Source organism: Rhinolophus sinicus, chromosome 17, assembly GCF_057876585.1.
Source record: "Rhinolophus sinicus isolate RSI-liver-muscle chromosome 17, RSI-T2T, whole genome shotgun sequence".
In the NCBI taxonomy this organism is placed as follows: Eukaryota; Metazoa; Chordata; class Mammalia; order Chiroptera; family Rhinolophidae; genus Rhinolophus; species Rhinolophus sinicus.
In genome coordinates, this window is record NC_142517.1 from 74657751 (window position 1) to 74678464 (window position 20714).

At 36.9% G+C, this 20714-nt stretch overlaps 1 pseudogene; it reads right to left on the reverse strand.

Annotated features, from left to right (window-relative positions):
• Positions 1 to 18937, reverse strand: part of LOC109453298 (transcription factor IIIA-like) — a 50925-nt pseudogene extending 31988 nt beyond the window's left edge.
• Between the last annotated feature and the right edge of the window lie 1777 nt (positions 18938 to 20714).

A 20714-nucleotide genomic window follows, 5' to 3' on the forward strand; every position in this document is an offset into this window, starting at 1 on the left:
ACCTTTGAAGTACTCCCTTTGGGAAGCTATGCACTGATGCCAGTTCCTAGTCCACCCTTCAAAGCAATTTTGGAACTTTTTTTCTGGAATGGCCCTCAGAGCTGTCGCCGTATTACCCTTGACGTCCTGAATATCATCAAAATGTCTCTCTTTCAATATTTCCTTTATCTTTGGGTAAAGAAAGAAGTCATTGGGAGGCCAGATCAGATGAGAAGGGAGGGTGCTCCAATACAGTTATTTGTTTACAAGTTACTGGCTAAGAACTCCCTCACAGACGGTACCATGTGAGCTGGTGCATTGTCTTGATGCAAGAGCCATCAATTGCTGGTGAAAAGTTCAGATTGTCTAACTTTTTCATGCAGCCTTTTCAGCACTTTCAAATAGTAAACTTGGTTAACTGTTTGTCCAGTTGGTACAAGTTCATAATGAATAATCCCTCTGATATCAAAAAAGGTTAGCAACATCGTTGTAACAAGTTTGCCAAGGTGCTCCTGCCTAACTTTCCACCATGTATTCTATATTTCCATATCTGACATGCGCATTTTTCAAGCTCCCACTAAATAGACCATCAAATTCTCCTTGTTTTCCTTTTCTTGACTCATGCTTCATTCTAGAAAATATTAGGGAAACAGGGTGCAATTCCAGCATTCTCTCTCCCAATGCAGCTTAAGTTGTCTTTTTCTAGGTAGTTTTTTAAATTGTAAATATTAAATGATAAAATTTGATTTTCATGGGGGAGGGGGATAAAAAGAAAAAGGAAATGAACAGGTGCACATCAAGAGGGGGAGGAGAACTTGAATATCTTTGAATTGCAGCCTCTGCTGATGCAGACGAACGGTGGCTGCAGAGGTGCTCTGTGGCTGGCAGCGCCCTGTGGCTGGCAGCGCCCTGGAGTCTGCCAGCCATCCTCCACCTTAATGTTTCAGAGGCACTTGTACAGAAACACCCCATTAGTATGAAAGGTGTTAATTGCTTATAGCATTTAGTTTTTTTTCTTTTTTTTTAATTTAACAGGCTGTTAGTCATAAAATAATGTTGTTTCCTTAGGTTGAAATTTTACTCTTCAGCTCTTAAATTTTTTCTGACATAACTTTTCTGTGAAAAGTTAGTAATAAATGCTTTGTATTTGCATCAGACCTCCCTCCAAAGAGATCAAAGTCCTGATCAGAAAGTGAGACTTTGGAAGGATTCCAGTTTCTCTTCTGTACTGCATTCAACTCTGCTGGAAATGTTGCACCGTGCAGGAAGTCTGAGCTATGGGCTAACTGTCTCTTATGTGTCATCAATTTCTTGAAGTTCTGCTCAGTTACTTATCGCTTGTGGCATGCATCTCAAATCCTGAAGATTCATGGCCCATCTGGATCTAGCACCATCATTGATTTTTTTGTTTTTCATGTTTTTGTTACAATTTCGTTTAAAAATTAGTTTTAGTTTGGAGAGAGTTGTGCAAAATATCTGCACAAAAGCACTAAATAAAACAACTTCTAGTGACCTCTTAGGGTTACAATAGACAGAGAAGCGACATCTGATGGTAAACAGTGAGAGAACCCTTATTAATAGAGAATTCTTACCTAATGTGAGACTTTTCTGATTATTTATAGTATAGTCATATTGTATAATTCTGTTATTTTTTAAAATGCAACATGCTATCCTCGATGGCTTCAATGTGTTTCTTCTTTTCAGTGCTATAAAGGCTCATTCCTTTTTTGTCTGTTCAAAAATCACTTTCTCTGAAAAGCTTTTCTCACCATACCTCACTTTAGGCTCAATTTATCATTATTTACTCCAGTTTCTACACTTGGTCTTAGCCAAAAGGGTGAGCATAATGTGATATATAGATGATGTATTACAGAATTGTACACCTGAAACCTATGTATGTAACTTTACTAACAATTGTCACCCCAATAAACTTTAATTAAAAAATAGTAATAATAAATAAAATGCCAACATTTAAAGACAAAGAATCTTACGAGCAGCAAGAGAAAGGCCATTTGTTACCTACAGAGAGCTCCTATAAGACTGTCAGCTGATTTCTCGACAGAAACTTTGCAGGTCAGAAGGGATTGGCACAGAATATTCAAAGTGATGAAAAGCAAGGATCTACATCCAAGCTCACGCCACCAAGCAAAGCTATCATCTAGAACTAAGACAGATAAAGAACTTCCCAGACAAGAAAAAGCAGAAGGACTTCATCACCATCAAACCAGTATTACAAGGAATCTTTAAGACAAAAAATTGAAAAATGTGAATAATAAAATGACAATAACTACCTTTCTGTCAACAATTACTTTCAATGTAAGTGGATTAAATGCTCCAGTCAAAAGATATAGGGTGGCTGAATGGATAAGAAAACAAGACCTTTATATATGCTGCCTACAAGAGAATTGCTTCATATGGAAAGACACACACAGACTGAAAGTAAAGGCATGGAAAAAGATGTTTCATGAAAATGTAAATGAAAAAAAAGGAAAAGAAAAAGCTGGGGTAGTAATACTTATACCAGACAAAATAGACTTTAAAACAAAGGCTATAAAAAGAGACAAAGAAAGACCTGGTAATACCACTTTTAGGTATTTAGCTGAAGAAATCCAAAACATTATTTCGAAGGGACATGTGCATCCATGTGTTCCTTGCAGCATTATTTGCAATAGCCAAGATGTGGAAGCAACCTGGGTTTCCATCAATGGTGAATGAATAAAGGTGAGGTGGTACATATATACAATGGAATATTACTCAGCCATATGAAGGAATGAAATCTTGCCATCTGCAACAACATCGATTGGCCTGGAGGGTATTGTGCTGAGTGGATAAGTCACTCAGAGAAAGACAAATGTCATATGATTTCACTTACATGTCTAATCTAAAGAACAAAATAAACAAACAAAACAGAAACAGACTTATAGTTACAGTGCCAGTTGGAAGGGTGTTGAGGGGTAGGTGAAGGGATTAATTACAAATTGGTAGTTACAAAATAGCCATGGGGATGTAAATTATAGCATAAGGGATATAGTCAATAATATTGTAGTAACTATGTATGGTGTTAGGTGGGTACTCAATTTATCGGGGTGATCACTTTGTAAGTTGTATAAATGTCTAATCACTATATTGTACCCCTGAAAGTAATATAATATTGTATGTCAACTGTAATTGAAAAATAAAACAATTATTAAAAGAAAAACTGCAACAAATATTTCATTTCACATAGGTTCTGCTTCCTGTCTGCTTCCACCAAATCAGCATCACCTTAGGAGACTTTCTATTGTTAGTACTTTAAAAACAATTAGTCCATTTCCTTTATTGCTTTTAAATGAGCATTTGAGAAAGGAACAAGAAAATGTATATAAGCTATAATCTTAAATAAAAATTAGTTAAGTAATAATTATGGAAAAATGGTAACTTTCTAAAGTGAATTTGTTTTGTTAAGTGAAAAACTATAGGTATTTAAGCAGAAAGGAAAATTCCTGCTTATGAAAGGCAAGGTGGTTCAGTTTCTGGAAACATCTACAGATATGTTAAATATAATTCTTTGTAATTTTACCCCTAAAGCAATATAGTCACTTGATTGTTCTTGTGTGTTAAATTCCATTCTTTTTAAATTTCATTTTGTTTGCTTGAATTTTGCAGCACACAGTCCAAACTTCAAGAGAATGAGAGTGTAAATTTCTCTTTTTTTTCTTACTCTGTAGAAACTTGAGCCAGTTTTTCAACAAAATAGTTCATTCAATTGCTATAGGCCACAGAGCAAGTAAGTTGTAATGAAGGGGAAAAGAGTTCGTGTCTCTTATTTTCCTGGGACCTCATTCTACTCTATGAAGATTAAAGTGTTCTATCCTCAGAACACATATTTCATAATGATCTATAAAACAGTGTAGCATTTCTAAGGTAGTATAATCCTCTATAAAGAAATAAAGATCTATATAAATAATAGAACCATAATACAACTATATGGAATGCAGAGTTTTAAAGATGTTCACCCCCATTAATTCCATTCCTGAGAATCTCTTTTATGAAGAGTGCAAAGATTTATCCTAAAGAACTCTACATCATTATTTATCTTAGTAAAAAATGGAAAACTATTAAATGTTCAACAGTGTAGACTAGGTAGATAAATCATAGTATGTTTATATAATGCAATATGAAACAAAAATTCAAGTGTTGGAAGATTTTTGTAAAGACATTGAAAAATAATCACACTATAATATTACATGAAGAAAGACAAGAACAAACTGGTATATAAAACATGATTTAAATTTTTAGCAATAGTATACATATCCATGCACATACATAAATATTAGAATAAAAAGTGAAAGATAAAGAATTAACAAGAACTGTATTTTTTCTTTTTTTCAATGTCTTGTAATGAGCGTATATTGTTGCAAAAATTTTTAAAAAAGGAATTTTGGAAGGTACACCTTATAGATGAAGAATGATCTCTTGAGATTTTACTGTAGGAAGCTACTTTTAAGGGTAGATTCCGTATATGATAGAGCATTACTATGAATGATATCTTGCTGCATGGTGTCCTGGAAAATGCAAATGGATCTCATTTGATGCTCATGGACTGTGCATCAGGGTAACTTGGGTGAAGAGAAACTTTTAAAGAACATTACTGGCTGGGACTCCTCTCAGTTCTATTGTATAAGTACATCTGGGAATGTCAATGTAGAATCCAGAACACATGTTTTGCAAAGCATTCTCTGGGTAATTATGATATGTACCACTGATTATACTCTGCTACTTTGGATAGAAATAAAGAAACTGAATCCTGAATCAAGCTTAAAAAGAAGAGGTGAGGATGGATGAGTAGGAAACATTTAACTTCTGGTGGAAAGTATAAGTCAGGTGCTCAGGGTTCTCTGAAGAGGGAAGATAATCATTGAAACATCTTTATTGATAGTAAATCTGCCTGTTACAATAGATAGTAGAGAATAGTAGTTGATGATTTATTACTTTCTTAAGCTGCTGAACTGAATGGCAGAAGAGGAATGAACAGGTATGTTTTTTTCTTGGGATTATGACCTGAGAAACATATCCAAATCATTATAAGAATATGCACACCTAAATTGACAGTTAATTTAATCAATTCCTATCTTTTACTAGTATAATTCACATGGCTCAGGAAGCTTTAATTCCTATTACTCTCTCCCATTTTACATAGTACTATTTACACTATTTTATTTTTATCTAGTTTTTATATCACATGATTTTTTTTGTTGTTTTTTAGAGTCAATCTGTATTCAAATTGACCCTAAAATTTGTCAGTTTATTTGTTCACAATGGTTTCTTTCAAAACATTCTTTCCTTTTTTATTCAAATTATTTATTTTGAATAAAATATTTTAAAATGTCTGAAATTTGCCATTATTTTTTTAAAAATAAATTTTATTGGGGAATATTGGAGGACAGTGTGTTTCTCCAGGGCCTATCAGCTCTAAGTCATTGTCCTTCGATCTAGTTGTGGAGGGTGCAGCTCAGCTCCAAGTCCAGTTGCTGATTTCAATGTTTAATTGCAGGGGCCGCAACCCACCTTGTTGTTGAGAGCTCGCACTCTAACCAATTGAGCTATCCAGCCACCCCTGCCCTCATTTTTTAGTGTACAAAATAAAATATGAGCAGACATTAACAAGATGGCAGAACAGGAGGTCCACGTTCTCATCCCCCCATAGAAATACTGATTTAACAATGATATATAAGGCAAAATACCTTTATGAAATTTCCAAATCCAATTAAGAATTTGCAGTGCTCCAATGAACATAAAGCTGAGAGCAGCTGCTTTGAAATGGTTAAGAACCATTTTCCTTTACCATGTCAATCCCTCCCCCACCCCAGCACAGCTCAGTGCCAGGAGAGATTGCTCTGGCTCACCACTTCTACTTTGCAGGAGAAACAGAGGAGTGGAGCATATGTACCAAAGTTCCAGCTTTTCAGAGGGCAGCTCAGAGAACTGGTATCTTTCTTACCTCACTCTGGGAGCTTAGCGAACCAGCATAGTTTGAATGCCTGGGGTTCACTGATGGCTTGGTGTAACTGGGAGAAAGCACACAACTTGAGGCTTCTCTATCAGGAAGGAAGAAGAGGAGTGCAGTGTGTTTCTGTCATTCTGGCTTTACAGGGTGCTGATAGGGAGCTGGTATACTTTCATGCCTGGTGACTTCAGCTTGCTGCTGAAGAACCAGATAACAAGCAATGCCACAGACAGATATCAGTAGGGGCAAGAGATTATGAACTTCTAAAGAAATCAGCAAGTCTCTCTAATTGAGAAATTTCATGCACAGGCTCTGAAAAATTACTTCCCAAAATGGTTGTAGAGGGCCCCAGAATCCTAACTGGACATATTGTTGAGGGTCTTTCCTTACACAAAGCCAATGTATAGAGACAGGGAGAAGGTTATTTTTCAAATGTGTGGATATTAACACTAAGCTCTGAGACACATAAAGAAAAAGAAAAAAATGGCCCAATCAATGGACAAAAAAATATCTCCAGAAACCAATTCTAATGAAATAGAAGTAAATGAATTACAATGGGTTCAAAATAATCTTCATAAAGCTATTCTGCAAGGTCAAGAAAACAATACATGAACAAAATGAGAATATCAACAAAGAGATAGAAATTATAAAAAGAATGAAACACAAAATTTGGAGCTGAAGAGTACAATAACTGAGCTAAAAAAATCACTAGAGGGATTCAACAGCAGACTTATCAAGCAGAAGAAAGGAGCAAATTAAAAGATAGGTCACTTGAAATTGTTCAGTCAGAGGAAGTAAAAGAAAAAAAGTAAAAATGAGTGATGAAAGCTGAAGGGACATATAGGACACCAACAAATGGACCGATACATGCATTAGGGAAGACCTAGAAAGAGGGAGAGAAAGGGAGCAGAAAGCTTATTTAACTTCTTTGCTGTGACGTTCAGATATATCCAAATGAATATTTCTATCTACTGACTGTGTTGTTCGAGTTTACCTCATGAGTTCAAAAAACAATGTTTTCCTTGTACTGTGGAGTTTGAATATATAGCATAAAATAGTCAAAATATCAACTTTTTATTTTTTGTGGATTTTTGACACATTGTGAAAAAAACAACAACACTTGAAATCGACTAACATAGTGAAAGGGTTAAAGAAGTAATGGATTTCTCAAGTTTGGGGAAGAAAATGGATATATAGATTCAATAAGCCTAACAGAACCCAATTAGGATGAACTCAAAGAAATCCATAGTGAGACACCTTATAATCAGTGTCAAAAGTCAAAGACAAAGAATTTTGAAAGCAGCAAGAGAAAAGCTACATGTCACATACAAGGGAACTCCTACATGACTGTTAGCAGATTTCTCAGCAAAAACCTTGTATGCCAGAAGGCAGTGGGATAACATATTCAAAGTGATGAAAGAAAAAACAAAAACTACCAAACAAGAATACTATATCCAGCAAAAATATCTTTCAAAAAATGAAGGAGAGATAAAGACTTTACTAGATAAACAGAAGCTGAAACTTCATCAGCACAAGACCTGACTTACAAAAATGCTAAAGGAAGTCCTCTAAGTTGAAATGAAGAACACTAAACAGCAACCCCAAAGCATATGAAGATATACAGGTTGTTGGTAGAGGTCAATATGTAGACAAACACGGAATACTGCAATACTGTAATGATGGTGTTTAAATCACTTTTAATTCTGGTATGGAAGTTAGAAGACAAATATAAAAAAATAACTAGCTATGAAATATGTTATGGATACACAGTAAAAAAGACGTTAATTTATGATGAATAACATAAAGTGTGGGAGAGAGAAGTAAACGTGTTGAGTTTTTGTATGCAATTGAAGTTAAGTTATTATTAGCTCAAAATATGATGCTTTACATAAGGCCTATCACAACCACAAAGAAAATACCTACAGAAGATACACAAAAGAAAATGAGGAAGAAAGAAAAAGCATGCCACAAAAAAAAAAAAAAAAAAAAAAAAAAAAGAATTAATGACATAAAGGAAGGCAGCCAGATAAGTGAAGTGGGACCAGAAATGCTGCAATACAGATAGAAAACAACTGACAAAGTGGCAATAAGTCCTCTCCTACTAACAATTACTTTGAGCATAAATGGATTAAACTCCTCAATCAAAAGACAGAGTGGCTGAATTGGTAAAACAAAACAAACAACAACAATGAGAAAATAAGATTGAACTATATTCTATCTACAAGAGACTTACTTTAAATTTATTAGCATACATAAAAACTATAAAAATATAGATAACTGGGTCTTATAGTATTAGGTTGATGCAGAAGTAATTGCGGTTTTTGCAATTATTTTTAACCTTTTAAACCACAATTGCTTTTGCATCACCTTAATAGATGATTCAAATTCATTCAGTCTTGGGATAACCCAAAGAAATATATGTTTCCGGAAGGCTACTCAAGATGATTGTGATGCACATCAAAGTTGGAGGAAAACGGTACATTAGATGACTGGTGTTCTGAAAACTCAGATATTTATCTACTTTTTATCCCCAGTGCCCAGCGCAGAGATGGTGAGTGCTCAGTTTGTTGAATGGATGAATGCATTCATTATGATGACTTGGTTTTCCATGTAAATAAGATCTGCAGTGATTTAGACATTGTAGACATTATTGCAGTAAATGTAACTACAGCCATACTAGAAGACTGAATTAATTTACTGTTTTTGAGTTAACAGTGTCCTTCTTGTTGCTTAATACATTGGACTCTTTTCCTTATATATCTTATTTGACCTCACTGTAGAATTTGATACTGTCTATTCTCATCCTGAAAGAAAAAATTTCCCTTGCCTTTGTTGACATTATAATTTTCTGTCCGCCCCCATACCTATTAGCCTCTTAATTAAAATTTATAATCCTTTTGGTTTTCTCTTTCAAAGCCTGGAACTCCTAATCTGCTTTTTGAAACTCACCATAGTTGCCTCAGTTATCTCAAGATGGGTACTAAAAAGTTCTTGAATGGAAGGAATTTGCTATTAGTTGTGTGTGTGTGTGTGTGTGTGTGTGTGTGTGTGTGTGTGCGCGCGCGCGCGCGCATGTATTCCCCATCAAGAGTAAACATTTATTAAGTTTTATTTACTGTGCTAGATGCTGGAAATACAAAGAACCTTAAGATACCACCTCTGCCCTTAAAGAGCTTATAAATTAAATAAGTAATTATATTGTAATTCTGAAAGAATTCTCAGAGCAGTGCCCTAAACTCTGAATGACAAGTTTGTTCCTCCCTGAAGACTTTAAACACTCTCCTCTTCATCTTTTCTTTTTATTTGCTTGGAAATTCAATCTGAGGACTTCTCTCTCTTCAAGTATGTGTGATAGAAGAAGAGGGAGAAGGACAGTGACGAGGAAAAGTAAGAGGTAAGGAAAGAGGGTCTCCAGGCATGTGGCTCACTGCTTCTTTATTATAAATAAGCATAAACAGAATTACAATATATTATAGTATTTTAACTTTCTAATGTGTGCTTAGAACTTCATCTAATTATATTTTTCATACCATTGCATTTTACTGACTGAGAAACTGGGACAGAGTGTGTCCATATGCCTACCAGAAGCCTCCATCCTTCAGCGTTCAAAGCACGTTTCATCTACATTATTAATTTGATCCTAGCAACTGTCCTCTGAGTCTGTTGCTCATAAAACAGGGAGGAGCAGTACAATGAACCATGTTTGAGAGGAAAGAAACCAACCTGGCTGAGTTTGAATCTCTGCTCCTCCACTTGCTAGCTGCGTGACTTCCACATAACCTCCATGAGCCTATTTATCTGTGAAATATGAACAATAGTTCCTACTGGGAGAGTTTTGTGCCTAGCCTATTACTTTTGAAATGTTGGTTCATTTTCTTCGTCCTCTGAATTTACTTTCGTTCCTTGAGATCAGTTCTTCCAAAGACAGTTTTTTGTTTTTGTTCATGACAAGGACAGTATTTTCGGGGCTGTAATGATATATTTATCTGCAGATGGGCTTGGACCTGCACTTGGGAAAGTAAATATGAATTGCATCTGGCTACTAGCCTGGTAGGGCTGTATCCCTTGCTCTCACATGAAACAAAGTCGCAGGGCACATCTTTCCTGAGCAAAATTTATTTTTTAATAGCATATCAATACACCTAAAATAGAATAATCTTTTGAAAAAAGGAGAAAAAAGGACCTGAAAGCTATTATATGGCATGTGTGTAGCTTCACAAATTCTAATCTAGTAAGAGTTCAAATGTAACAATTAATGTCACACCTCACTTCATTCATGTTCGTCCCAAGCTTATCTGCCTCCAGCAATAATAATTAGGACTCAATAAAAGATGTTGGAGCAGATGGAGATACTACATGTTCCAATTAAACTCTTCTTTGTTAAACTTTGTATTATTTCGTGGTTTATTGAAATAACCTCTCCATCACCTATACAACTGTTGTTGGTGTTTAGCCCAACGCTGTAACTTCGGATAGTTTTTAGGGCACAGAAAGGCTTTGTTTAAACAGAGAATCCCATCTTATCTTGATGAGATGGCTGTAGAATTGATGGAACTCCCTTTTGTAGCTGGAATAAAAAGAGAAGAAGAAAGGAGGTGCCTAATGTTTGTTGAACATTGGGAATGCCTGGTAGGCAGTTTTGAATAAATCTGCTCTGGGGCAGCACTTTGTGTGTTGCTGCATTTAATCCTCGTAACCATGCTCTGAGGAAGGGGTTGCTTCTTACATGCTCACCATTTTGTTGATGAGAAAATTGAAACTGGGGGGAGTTTGAATCAGCGAGCAGATGCGAAAAAGCAGAAGGACTCTCCTTACTGCTCATAAAATCGTATCGCCAAGGGAAAGGTAGGAGAGATTTCACAAATGAGAATGTTGAGAATGTTGTGAGTAAAAACATCTTGTTTTATTAAGAGAAATGTGGCACACATATACGTATATATGAATCAAAAGAGTTAATCTTTTAAAAATTTCAGGAGCCTCTTTTGCATGTGAATAACACCATTATGTGAAGCATGTAATGGACATGCATGGTATCACACAGCCAGACCCTGTGCTGGTCATTCATGATTTGGTGGTGGAAGAGACAGGCTCTGTCTCTGCTTTCGTAGAAAAATGAACAGATATTCATGTAACTTCAGTTAATTCTTACCTACCTGTTGGTGACTAAGAAAATGAGAGCTTTTCTGCTTGACTAGTTTGAGGTGATTAACAAGGTAGAAAGAATGCACTACTATGGGAAATGCAAAAGTACTCTAAGGAGAAAGGGGGGAAAAAGCAGGTGCTACCTTACCTAACAAGTCCTAGTTCCTGGAAAGGAATACAGAATGGAATGAAGGATGGGTCACATGTTTTCAGTATCTCATTAAGAAAGGGTGGGTCTGTGTGTGTGTGTGAGAGAGAGAGAGAGAGAGAGAGAGAGAGAGAGAGAGAGAGAGAGAGAGAGAGAGAGAGAGAATGTAAAAGTGTTTAGGATTCCCCAAAAGTGGCATTTCTTTCTATGTAACTCTATTTGCTCCCAGGAAATTACTGTTCTTCTTGGATTCTTAATAAGGCAGTCTAGCTACCAGGAAGTAGCTCTTGCTGACAATGTATTTCTACTTATCTCATAATCAGGGGACACTTAATTGTCTTAAAACAGTATATTAGATATGAGACTCTACATACAAAGATTCAACAATTGTGTGTTGCAACATGAATTTGTCACATACTATAATTTGCATTAAGCCAGAAACAATTTTATTGTTGATAGCTTAAATGTAATGCTGATGTCTTATCCTTTTTTTGCCAGAATTTACAAATAGGTGGTTATATTTTCAAGGTACAGTACAAGATGTAAACTCAGGAGTAAACCTGATATGAGATGAGAGTTCATAATAAAGCTTAGTATAGAAATTAATGGATAGTCTAACAAAAACATATCAAAAGCAAGCAGGAAAAGAGTAATAAAGGAAATCAGGGCTTATGATGTTTGGCCAAAATATGAAGTAATATTTAAAACATTATGAGACTGTTGAGTTCATCTAATGAATAAGAACATTGGAAAGGCTCAAATATTTCAAAAATGATCAAATAGTCACAAAAAAGAAGCTATCAAGAAAACTTTAATTAGAAATGTAACTAGGGCAAACCCCTTATTACCACATGACTCATAACACAGATTTGAATATGACACAGTCACGACTCCCCAAAGCTTCAGAGTAAAATTATAAAATGATTAACACATAAGGTAGTAGCAGTTCTGTTTCCTACATAGCATTTGAAATTCTACTCGGATAGAGAAAGATGAGAGTAGACTAAATAACTCCTTATAATAAATCTTTATGTGGCGAACCAAAATATTACAGAAGAAATGTAAGAAGATAGTGATTTTGAGATAATGGCAGTTAGCTGGTCTAAAACTTAGAAAACGGAATCCTAATTTCAGTTCTTTGTAGCACACTGGATATATCATAAAATGTGAGTGTGATTCTTCATCCATACATGGCATTATACTTTATTTACTCATTTAATAAAGTATTAGGATAAATTAACATGCTGTCAGAAAAGGAACTTTGAAAAATTAAAATTGCAAAATAAACTTTCTGAATATAAAATAGTCAAAGAGAAGATAGTTATGATGTCCTGAGTAGGAGGAAATTATTTCAATCTTGACTCTAGAAAGTTGAAATAAGATGACCTCTTATCACTCAGAGACCTGAAATTTTGACTTTTTAGGTTATAGAAAAGTGCCATGTGCTCATTCAGTGGCTTGAATTCTAATCTAGGATGTGAGAATGTAAAGATTTCAAATGCATTTCTTATGCTACCTTGGCTAGCTTACATCATAGTTTCTAGAACGCCCTCCCCCCTTATCTATTTTCAAAAGTTTATGGAGTGAGGACTAGGGACCAAATACAATCTATATAAGAAGTGAAAATACGCAGTTCTCCATTATTGCTGTTAAAAAAAATTCATGAATTGTGAAAGGGTTTCTCTTGCTGCAGTACAACTTTCCATTTGAACATGTCTTACAGATTTATTTCCTTGTGTCATCAAGAAGCACACAACTCAAAGTATAAATAATGAAAAATGTTTTAGTAATGTAGGAATTTAGTATTACAAAAATCTGTCAGTATAGTGAGAGAGATGTAATGGTGAGCATGTAACAGAATTTATGTTTTTTAAATGTGTGTGTGTGATGTATTCACACTTAATTTCCTATCCAGTTTTGGGAATATATCTACCTCAGGGAGGGAATAAGAATACTAAAAGGGGAAATCACAGAGAAAAGGAAATTAATATTCAGCTTCTGATACTACAAATAGAAGTTTACATAAGACAACAATCTTGAAAGCCTGGCTTTGTTAAAACAGGGTTTTCTAGATTCTTTTATTTCCTTATGAAACATAACATGAGTGAGGCCTATACAACTTGATTGCAGAGTTTCATTTGCATTTTCAGGGAGGGAGGGAGGGAGGGAGGGGGAGAAAGAGAGAGAGAGAGAGAGAGAGAGAGAGAGAGAGAGAGAGAGAGAGAGAGAGAGAATGAAAGAAACTGCTGTTTGTAGTCCTGGTAATTGGTGGGTAAGGACAGAGAGGAGGGTGAGTGGACCAGGAATAAGGGCCCTTATTATCTGCCTAAATTTAAAAACAAGGAGTTGACTTTGGATATATTCACATGGATATGAGTGGCCTGAGTCCATCCAGGCTGATCATGCTTCCCTGGGAAGACTGAATGGAAGTCTTCAAACCTTCAGGTACTTCCAACATACCACGTGGTGGTTATGCACGTCCTTGCTGTAAGGCCAGAGGTAGATGGTCTGCAGGGCATTCTGCGATCCCAGAATTTCCTTCATATTCCAAAAGTGATGAAGAGATGTTGAAATTGCTGGTGGGTTGCAGAGGCCTGGGGTCATGGCAAAGTGGCCACCATAGGTAAGGATTTTATGACTGGGTAAAGATGGCGGTACTGTAGATTCTGACTGTGATATTAGCATGTAACCCTCAAAACCTGTTGCAGGCAGTTGTCCATCAGCAGTGACCAATCTGGGGAGCAGACCACTTCATATATTCTGCAAGAGACCATGGAGATCCAGGCGATATCTCTGGATCTGAGATGCGAATCTTCCCACCATCTTTCACGTGTCCCTCACCCACCTCTATGAGGACAGGGTCAAGCCCCCTCCACACCCATGAACTTGAGAGGAGTAAGGCATAAGATCTGAAAGACTGAGTACTTGCCTAAAAGTCTAAATTATGTGAGACACATTTTAAAAAGCCCTAACAGGGAATTCAACTTTTTGAAAAGACTGAATAAGGGTTGTTGAAACCAGAAGAGGCAGAACTATTTAAACTGGCCAGTTGAAAAAAATCTTCCTCCCCAGTATGGTTGGAGGTTGTGAAAAAGATAAATGCAGTTTTAAAGAATTAAAAAGCTATTTTCTTTGTGCAGCTAAGTCATACTGTGAGTAAATGTTCAAACCCTGCTCTCAGTGTGAACTCATAGCGTTTGGAAAAATAATAGAGTTTGAGAATTAAAATATTGGTGTTTCTCTCTTAGGAGAAAATAATAATCTCAACTGACACAAATTGCCTGGAAATTGGATTATTCTGAATTAAGAAAAGTTAATAAGACTGTGCTGTTGCCTCAGTGAAATTACCTCTGGACTACACAGCTTTGATGTGGTAGAATCCGACTTAAAAGAGGAAGTCCTGGTTGGAAGAATTCATTAGCACTATTTTCCTGTGTCATTCTCAGTAAGTCAATTAATTTATCTGAGCCACAGTTTCTTCACCCACTAACCTCAGGGAGTTGTGATGACTCTCATACGAGTATATGATTGTGCCCGTGACTTGTAGGGTAGACCTGAGCCAAATACTGCGTGCTGCCTGTTTTGTATACAAAGTTTTGTTGGGAAATGGCCTTGCCCATCTGTTTGCTCCAGGAAGCCCTTTTCATGGCTACTTCACAGTGCAAGGCAGAGTGAACAGCTGACAGACAGACTATGCTCTGTGAGCAGGTGCTCTTCTTTTTATCATGTTAACCTCATTTGCTCTGAGTCCATGCTCACAGTTGCATTTTGATAAACAGTTATTTAAAAAAAACAAAAACACTACTTTTCATTCTGTAGAAAACGATTTTTTAATTCAAAAGTATGTTTCTCATCGCCATTCAACCAATTGGCATCAGTTTGAAAAAGCAGCCTATTCAGATTTGGTTACGTTTCCTCCCTTTGCCAAGGCCTGATCTCCCTCCCTGAGTTGATACAATTAAATTTCTGAATCTCCAATGTAAGGACCACCTATTCCACTGAAGCCATAGCACCCCCCCCCCCCCCTTGTCGTTGAGACCAAGGAGCCTGCCGGCTACTTTACTCAGCTGGACCCTTCTTCCCAAAAGATGGTCACCTACAAATCTTGAATTCTTCATGTGAATATGAAATGAAAAGATAAACTACTTTCAAAAAAGACACAGCATATCTGCTTTGATATTTTTTCTTTTCTCCAGTGTCTACCCTCATGTGGACTGTCACCGGCAGCAGGGCAAAATCTAGTGAGAACAGACGACTATTCTGTGAAAGAACCTAGGGTGGAGTTGTCAGCAGACTAGAATTATGAATAAATAATGATTTCAAATGCTAGTTTATTATTAAATGAAGTCTGATTTAAAAAAGTCAGTAATAGGACATCTAGCAATAGGAATGCAACACATGGGATAATTACGTCACTTTTAGATAAAAAGTTATTAACAGCTAACCACCTGTTATGTGTTTAAAAAAAAAAAAAAAGAGGCTTTAGATAGATTCCCTTCTGGAAATAGAACATTTTAAAATGGAGAAACTCTAATTTTGCTGAATGCTGATGAAACCCCAAAAGGCAATTATGTCAACCTGAGACGACTATGATATAAAAATAAGAAAAGAAAAGCATTGTGGATTTTCAGCTACAATCAGAAGGCAATTTTAATTTGGAAGTGAATGTCATTGTGACTGGGTTTAAATCTTGTCCTCCCTGCCAACTGTTCCTCTCATTTGCCTGAAAAACTTCCAATTCTTTCTCTCCCTCTTTTCTCTATTTTTCTTCTTTTCTTCCTCTTTGGATTCCCCTCTGCTTCTGTTTCCATCCACAGCTACAAATGATCTTTACTCACCTTTTCTATGGCCACAAATGCTCTTAAAATAACTTGGAATAGTATAGAAACCTGTGTTCTTTCAACAGTGAAGGGAAAACAAAGGGTTTTCTTATTGAGTCACCTTTCCTTCTTTACTGATTCAAAAAGTATTGAACAGTCCCCAAAAGTCCAGTTCAAGGAATTTCTTCTACAGTTATACTCCCATGAGGGTGCAAAGTTCTATTATGAAAACATTCATTGCAGCATGAGGATGGAGAGAAAAGGAGAAGCTGAGGCCAGCAGAAAGCTGAAACAATAGGATTGATGAGGGTGGGAGAGATAAGGAGCTGTGCTAAGACAGCGAGCTTCAGGAACATGGTCTGAGGAAGACCCAGCTGTGAGGGAACCTCCTCCTTCTTGGTCCCAGAGGGTTATGTGCCAGGCAGGAACCCCAGCAGCCTGTCCAGCAGTGGTGACATACAGCTGAACAATGCTGGTTGACTCATGGGAGCCTCACCACTATGTGGACTCTGAAATTTGATCACATCCAAGATTAGCCTACCTAATTGAAATAATTGAATCCAGGGATGAGACCCTTTGGCATTTCAAAATGGCATGGCCAGTGGGGAGAAAAATCAGTCCTTAAAAACCATAGAATAAATATGGGTCTCTTCATAGAATTCATTTTTGGATACTAACCATTTTCTGCTCATTTTACAGTAAAAAGTGAATCATGTTTTCTCAGATTTTGTCAAATGTTATACCAGTAGTAGGCGTTAGTGAACACAATACTTCCAGGAGTCATCTGGTTGTCCATAGTCTAGACTAACATAACATAAAACATCTGGCAATTGGAACTGTTCATTAAAGAATTGAAGGGAATGGAATTGATTGCAGTATGAAGAGAACATGCCTGAGTGTAGATAGATCAGGATATTCCTTTCTGAAGCATCAATTAAAGATAATTTAGAAACTATAGGTTTATCAAGGTACACTAGCTATTTTCACTATTGTCCAGCCCATTTCAGGAAATCAGATTTAATGTGATGTAAGATGTTATTTATTTTGCCTTGTCAGTATTATCATACATATTCTCAGGGACATCAAGATTGAAGGTATGAAATAGTTATTCAACCCCTTAATAAACTCTAACAGAGAGTTTATTCTTCTAGGCAGTATACCGAGGAGACCTTGTGAAGAAGGTATTATTTCACATGGGTTATGGGCTTCATATGGGAATTCATATGAAGGAGGGGGGAATTGCCCCCTCCTTCATATGAATTCCTAACCATAACACCTCAGAAAGTGACTGTATTTGGAGATAGGGCCTTTAATGAGGCAATTAATTGAAAATGAGACCATTACGGTGGACTCTAATCCAGTCTGACTGTTATCCTAATGAGAGAAAATTTGGACACACAGAGAGATATTGGGGATGTATGTGGACAGAGAACCGACCATGTGAGGATACTACAATCAGGTCAAAGCAGGTCATCTGCAGGTCAAGGAGAGAGGCCTCAGGAGAAACCAACCTGCCAGCACCTTGATCTTGGACTCCTAGCCTACAGAACTGTGAGGCAATACAGTGGGCCCTTGAACAACATGGGTTAGCACTGTGAGGGTCCACTTATATGTGGATTTTTCTTTTTTAATACCTGTACTGTTTTCAATCCATGGGAAGAGGTCGAGGGATACAGAGGGCCGATTGTATGCATTGACGTACGTTGTTTTAGATAGGGGACTGGAGCATCCTCGGGTTTTGGTATCTGTGTGTGCGTGTGTGTGTGGGGGTGTCCTGGAACCAATCCCCTGTGACGGGCCAGCCGCCACGAGTCGATCAGTACCTGAATGGGGGAGTGGGAATGAAATAAAAGACACACACAAATGCTAATGCGGCCGGTCTTCAGTCATGCTGAAGCCCTGAGTTTATTATCTCTAACCAATATATACAATTTGAGTACGTGCAGTTAAACGAAGAAGATATGCATTATCTCAGTGAAAGTAAATCTTTCCAGCTTCAACCTTACTTTGACATAGAAGATACAAGGTCACTGAAACTCACAAAAGTAAATATTTCAAGGAGACAGACTCTACTAATTGTCTAGAAAGCCCTTAGTTTTCTGTGTCTGGGAACTGGCCGTTTTCACCACATTCCTCAGCAGCCGTTAGGCGCTTCTCAGATAAGGCAGAGACAATGTTATGGGGGCAGAAACCGAGCCAGTCTGCAAGGTTCAGGGTTGCAAGAAACCATGGCTCCCCACAATCCCCTGGGGACACCGAGGAACAACTTAAGTTTTGGGAGAGCCAAAAGTTATACACAGATTTTTGACTGTACAGGGGGTCAGCACCCCCTAACTCCTGTGTTGTGCAAGGCTCAACTGTACATTTCTGTTGATAAAGCCACCCAATCTATTGTATTTTCTTATGGTGGCCTGAGCAAACTAATACAATCTGTACCAAACAGACTTTAGCATAAACTATGCGAATGTTATTGTTTTAACTCAGTATCCTAACTGTAGAGTATGCCATATTATTTTCTTGCTGAGTCATTAAAAATGAGCCCAAAATATCCTAGAATAATCCTAGGTATATCTGAGGGTACTTTTCATTGACGTTGTATTAATGAAAGATGCTAGAGAGAAAGAAGTGAGCGGTAGATTGCCAAAGGTATTTATTATAATAAACTTAATCAGGCAGGTCATTTGACATGATGAGTCCTCACTTATTCAGCCTGCAGGAAGATAGAAGTAAGTTAGGAACAGGCAATGCCAGGACTAGGGAATCCTACTCAGCTGGAGGGGTTGCCTGTAAGGATGTGGCAGGAATTGGTTCAGGATCCAAGTTGATGTAGCAAATTGTTCTCCGTCTTGGCTCAGCTGACATCCTGAGATTCAGATCAGATGATTGGGGCCCAGCAGTCTGAGTTTCCCTAACATGTGCTATTCTGAGACAGGTGGATGGGAATTGTGTGGTTTCAGGAGTGTGGGCGTCCATCAGAATAGAAGCAGGATTCTAGCCAGTTGTTGGTAGAGGGACAGAGGGTCCAATTCCTAGGGGTGTTGGGATCGTTATATCCCTGTTGTGATTGTTGACGCTGAGGACCCAGATCCAATCCTAGTCAGAGAACTGGGGTGTAAATCAGGACTTGGCTCATTTTCCCATTGCCATGGAAGGAACTCAGGAAGTTGGGGTTGAGAAAGCAATAGCTCAGTAGGCACCAAAGCATTTTGGAGCTCACACCTGTTACAGGACTGAGAGTTATTCCACATCCTAATTCAAAATTACACAGTCAAGTTTGTCATTTGGTTCAGGCAAGGAGAGGGCAGTGTGAGAAGCAATAGAAACGATAAGAAATGACATCCATGGTGAAATCATAAGAAATGTTTTGAATGGTAGTGACAATTCAAAAGATCCTGGAAGCACAAGCAAAGAAGATAATTTTCTGGAGGGCAAGTGAAACCGTTCAGGGCTGATTACTTCAGTCTTTAATTTATTAATTTATTCTTCAAAAAGTTAGTAGTGTTCTATTTCCCTGAAGGATAGACAGCTCAACATTACTCATTTCAGTTTCACAAGAAATATGCAAATGAGCAAAAAGCAAACTAATCAGCTACTTTATATAGAAAGCAAATGTCTGAGTATGTCTTTGAATTCATATTCCTTACTCCCTATGTTTCACATCAGGAGAAGCTATGGCATGTATAATTGATGTTATAATGATAATTGTAAGTAATTGATAAAATGTGAAATTTGGTTACACTATATTTAAGTCAAAGGAAAAAATGCTATTTAATGTGTTGCTTTAAGAGGCTACACTAACATTGTAAATATTTTTGAAAATTTAGTTCACACAAATTTTAATCTTCAAGTCTACATTATATAATATCTCATTCATGTTTTGCATCTGTGAAATTCTATGTGTTAACTCAATTACAAGAGCATTTCCATAGAGGTACCAAAATAAATTCTTTAGCAGATATAGCATACTGTAATTCACAATATATATGTGGGTATGAATATCTATACTCAAATATATCCAGAGGAATGGATTTTCTGTTTATCATGATAATTACTATTAGTGGGTACTTACTAGTTTGTCAGATGCTATGCTAAATGATTTTACAAACAACTCTCTTAATATACAGAAAAAAGTCTATTTAGTAAATATCCGTACCCTGATTCCACAGAGGAGAAAACTGAAAGTTAGGGTCCTACAGCTACCAAGTGGTAAATTGCCGAGGATCCTAGAATTGGGAGGTGGTTAAACTGAAATTCAGACCTGAGTCTACATTGGTGAGAATTGAGGCTTTTGACTTCTGTGCTACATTACGTGAATAAATTTACTTACTTAAGTATTCACTAATGAAGCCATCGTACGATAGTCAGTTTATACATGAACCAGTGGCCTTAACATGGAGGAAAGAACACTGCTTTTTTGTCTCCATCCTTTGCACTGCTGGAAACATCTGTGCTTCTGATTTCACTATGGTTGGGCAAGACAAAGGAGCTGTTTTAATATAAATCTTACAGATGAATAACTCTTTCCATTCCACATTTTGATGCTATGGTATCTGGCATAAAGCACAGTAATTTATTAAATTTCTTAACTCCTTTTAAGTTTTATCTAATTCAGCAGCAAATAGTATGATGGAAGGAAGAG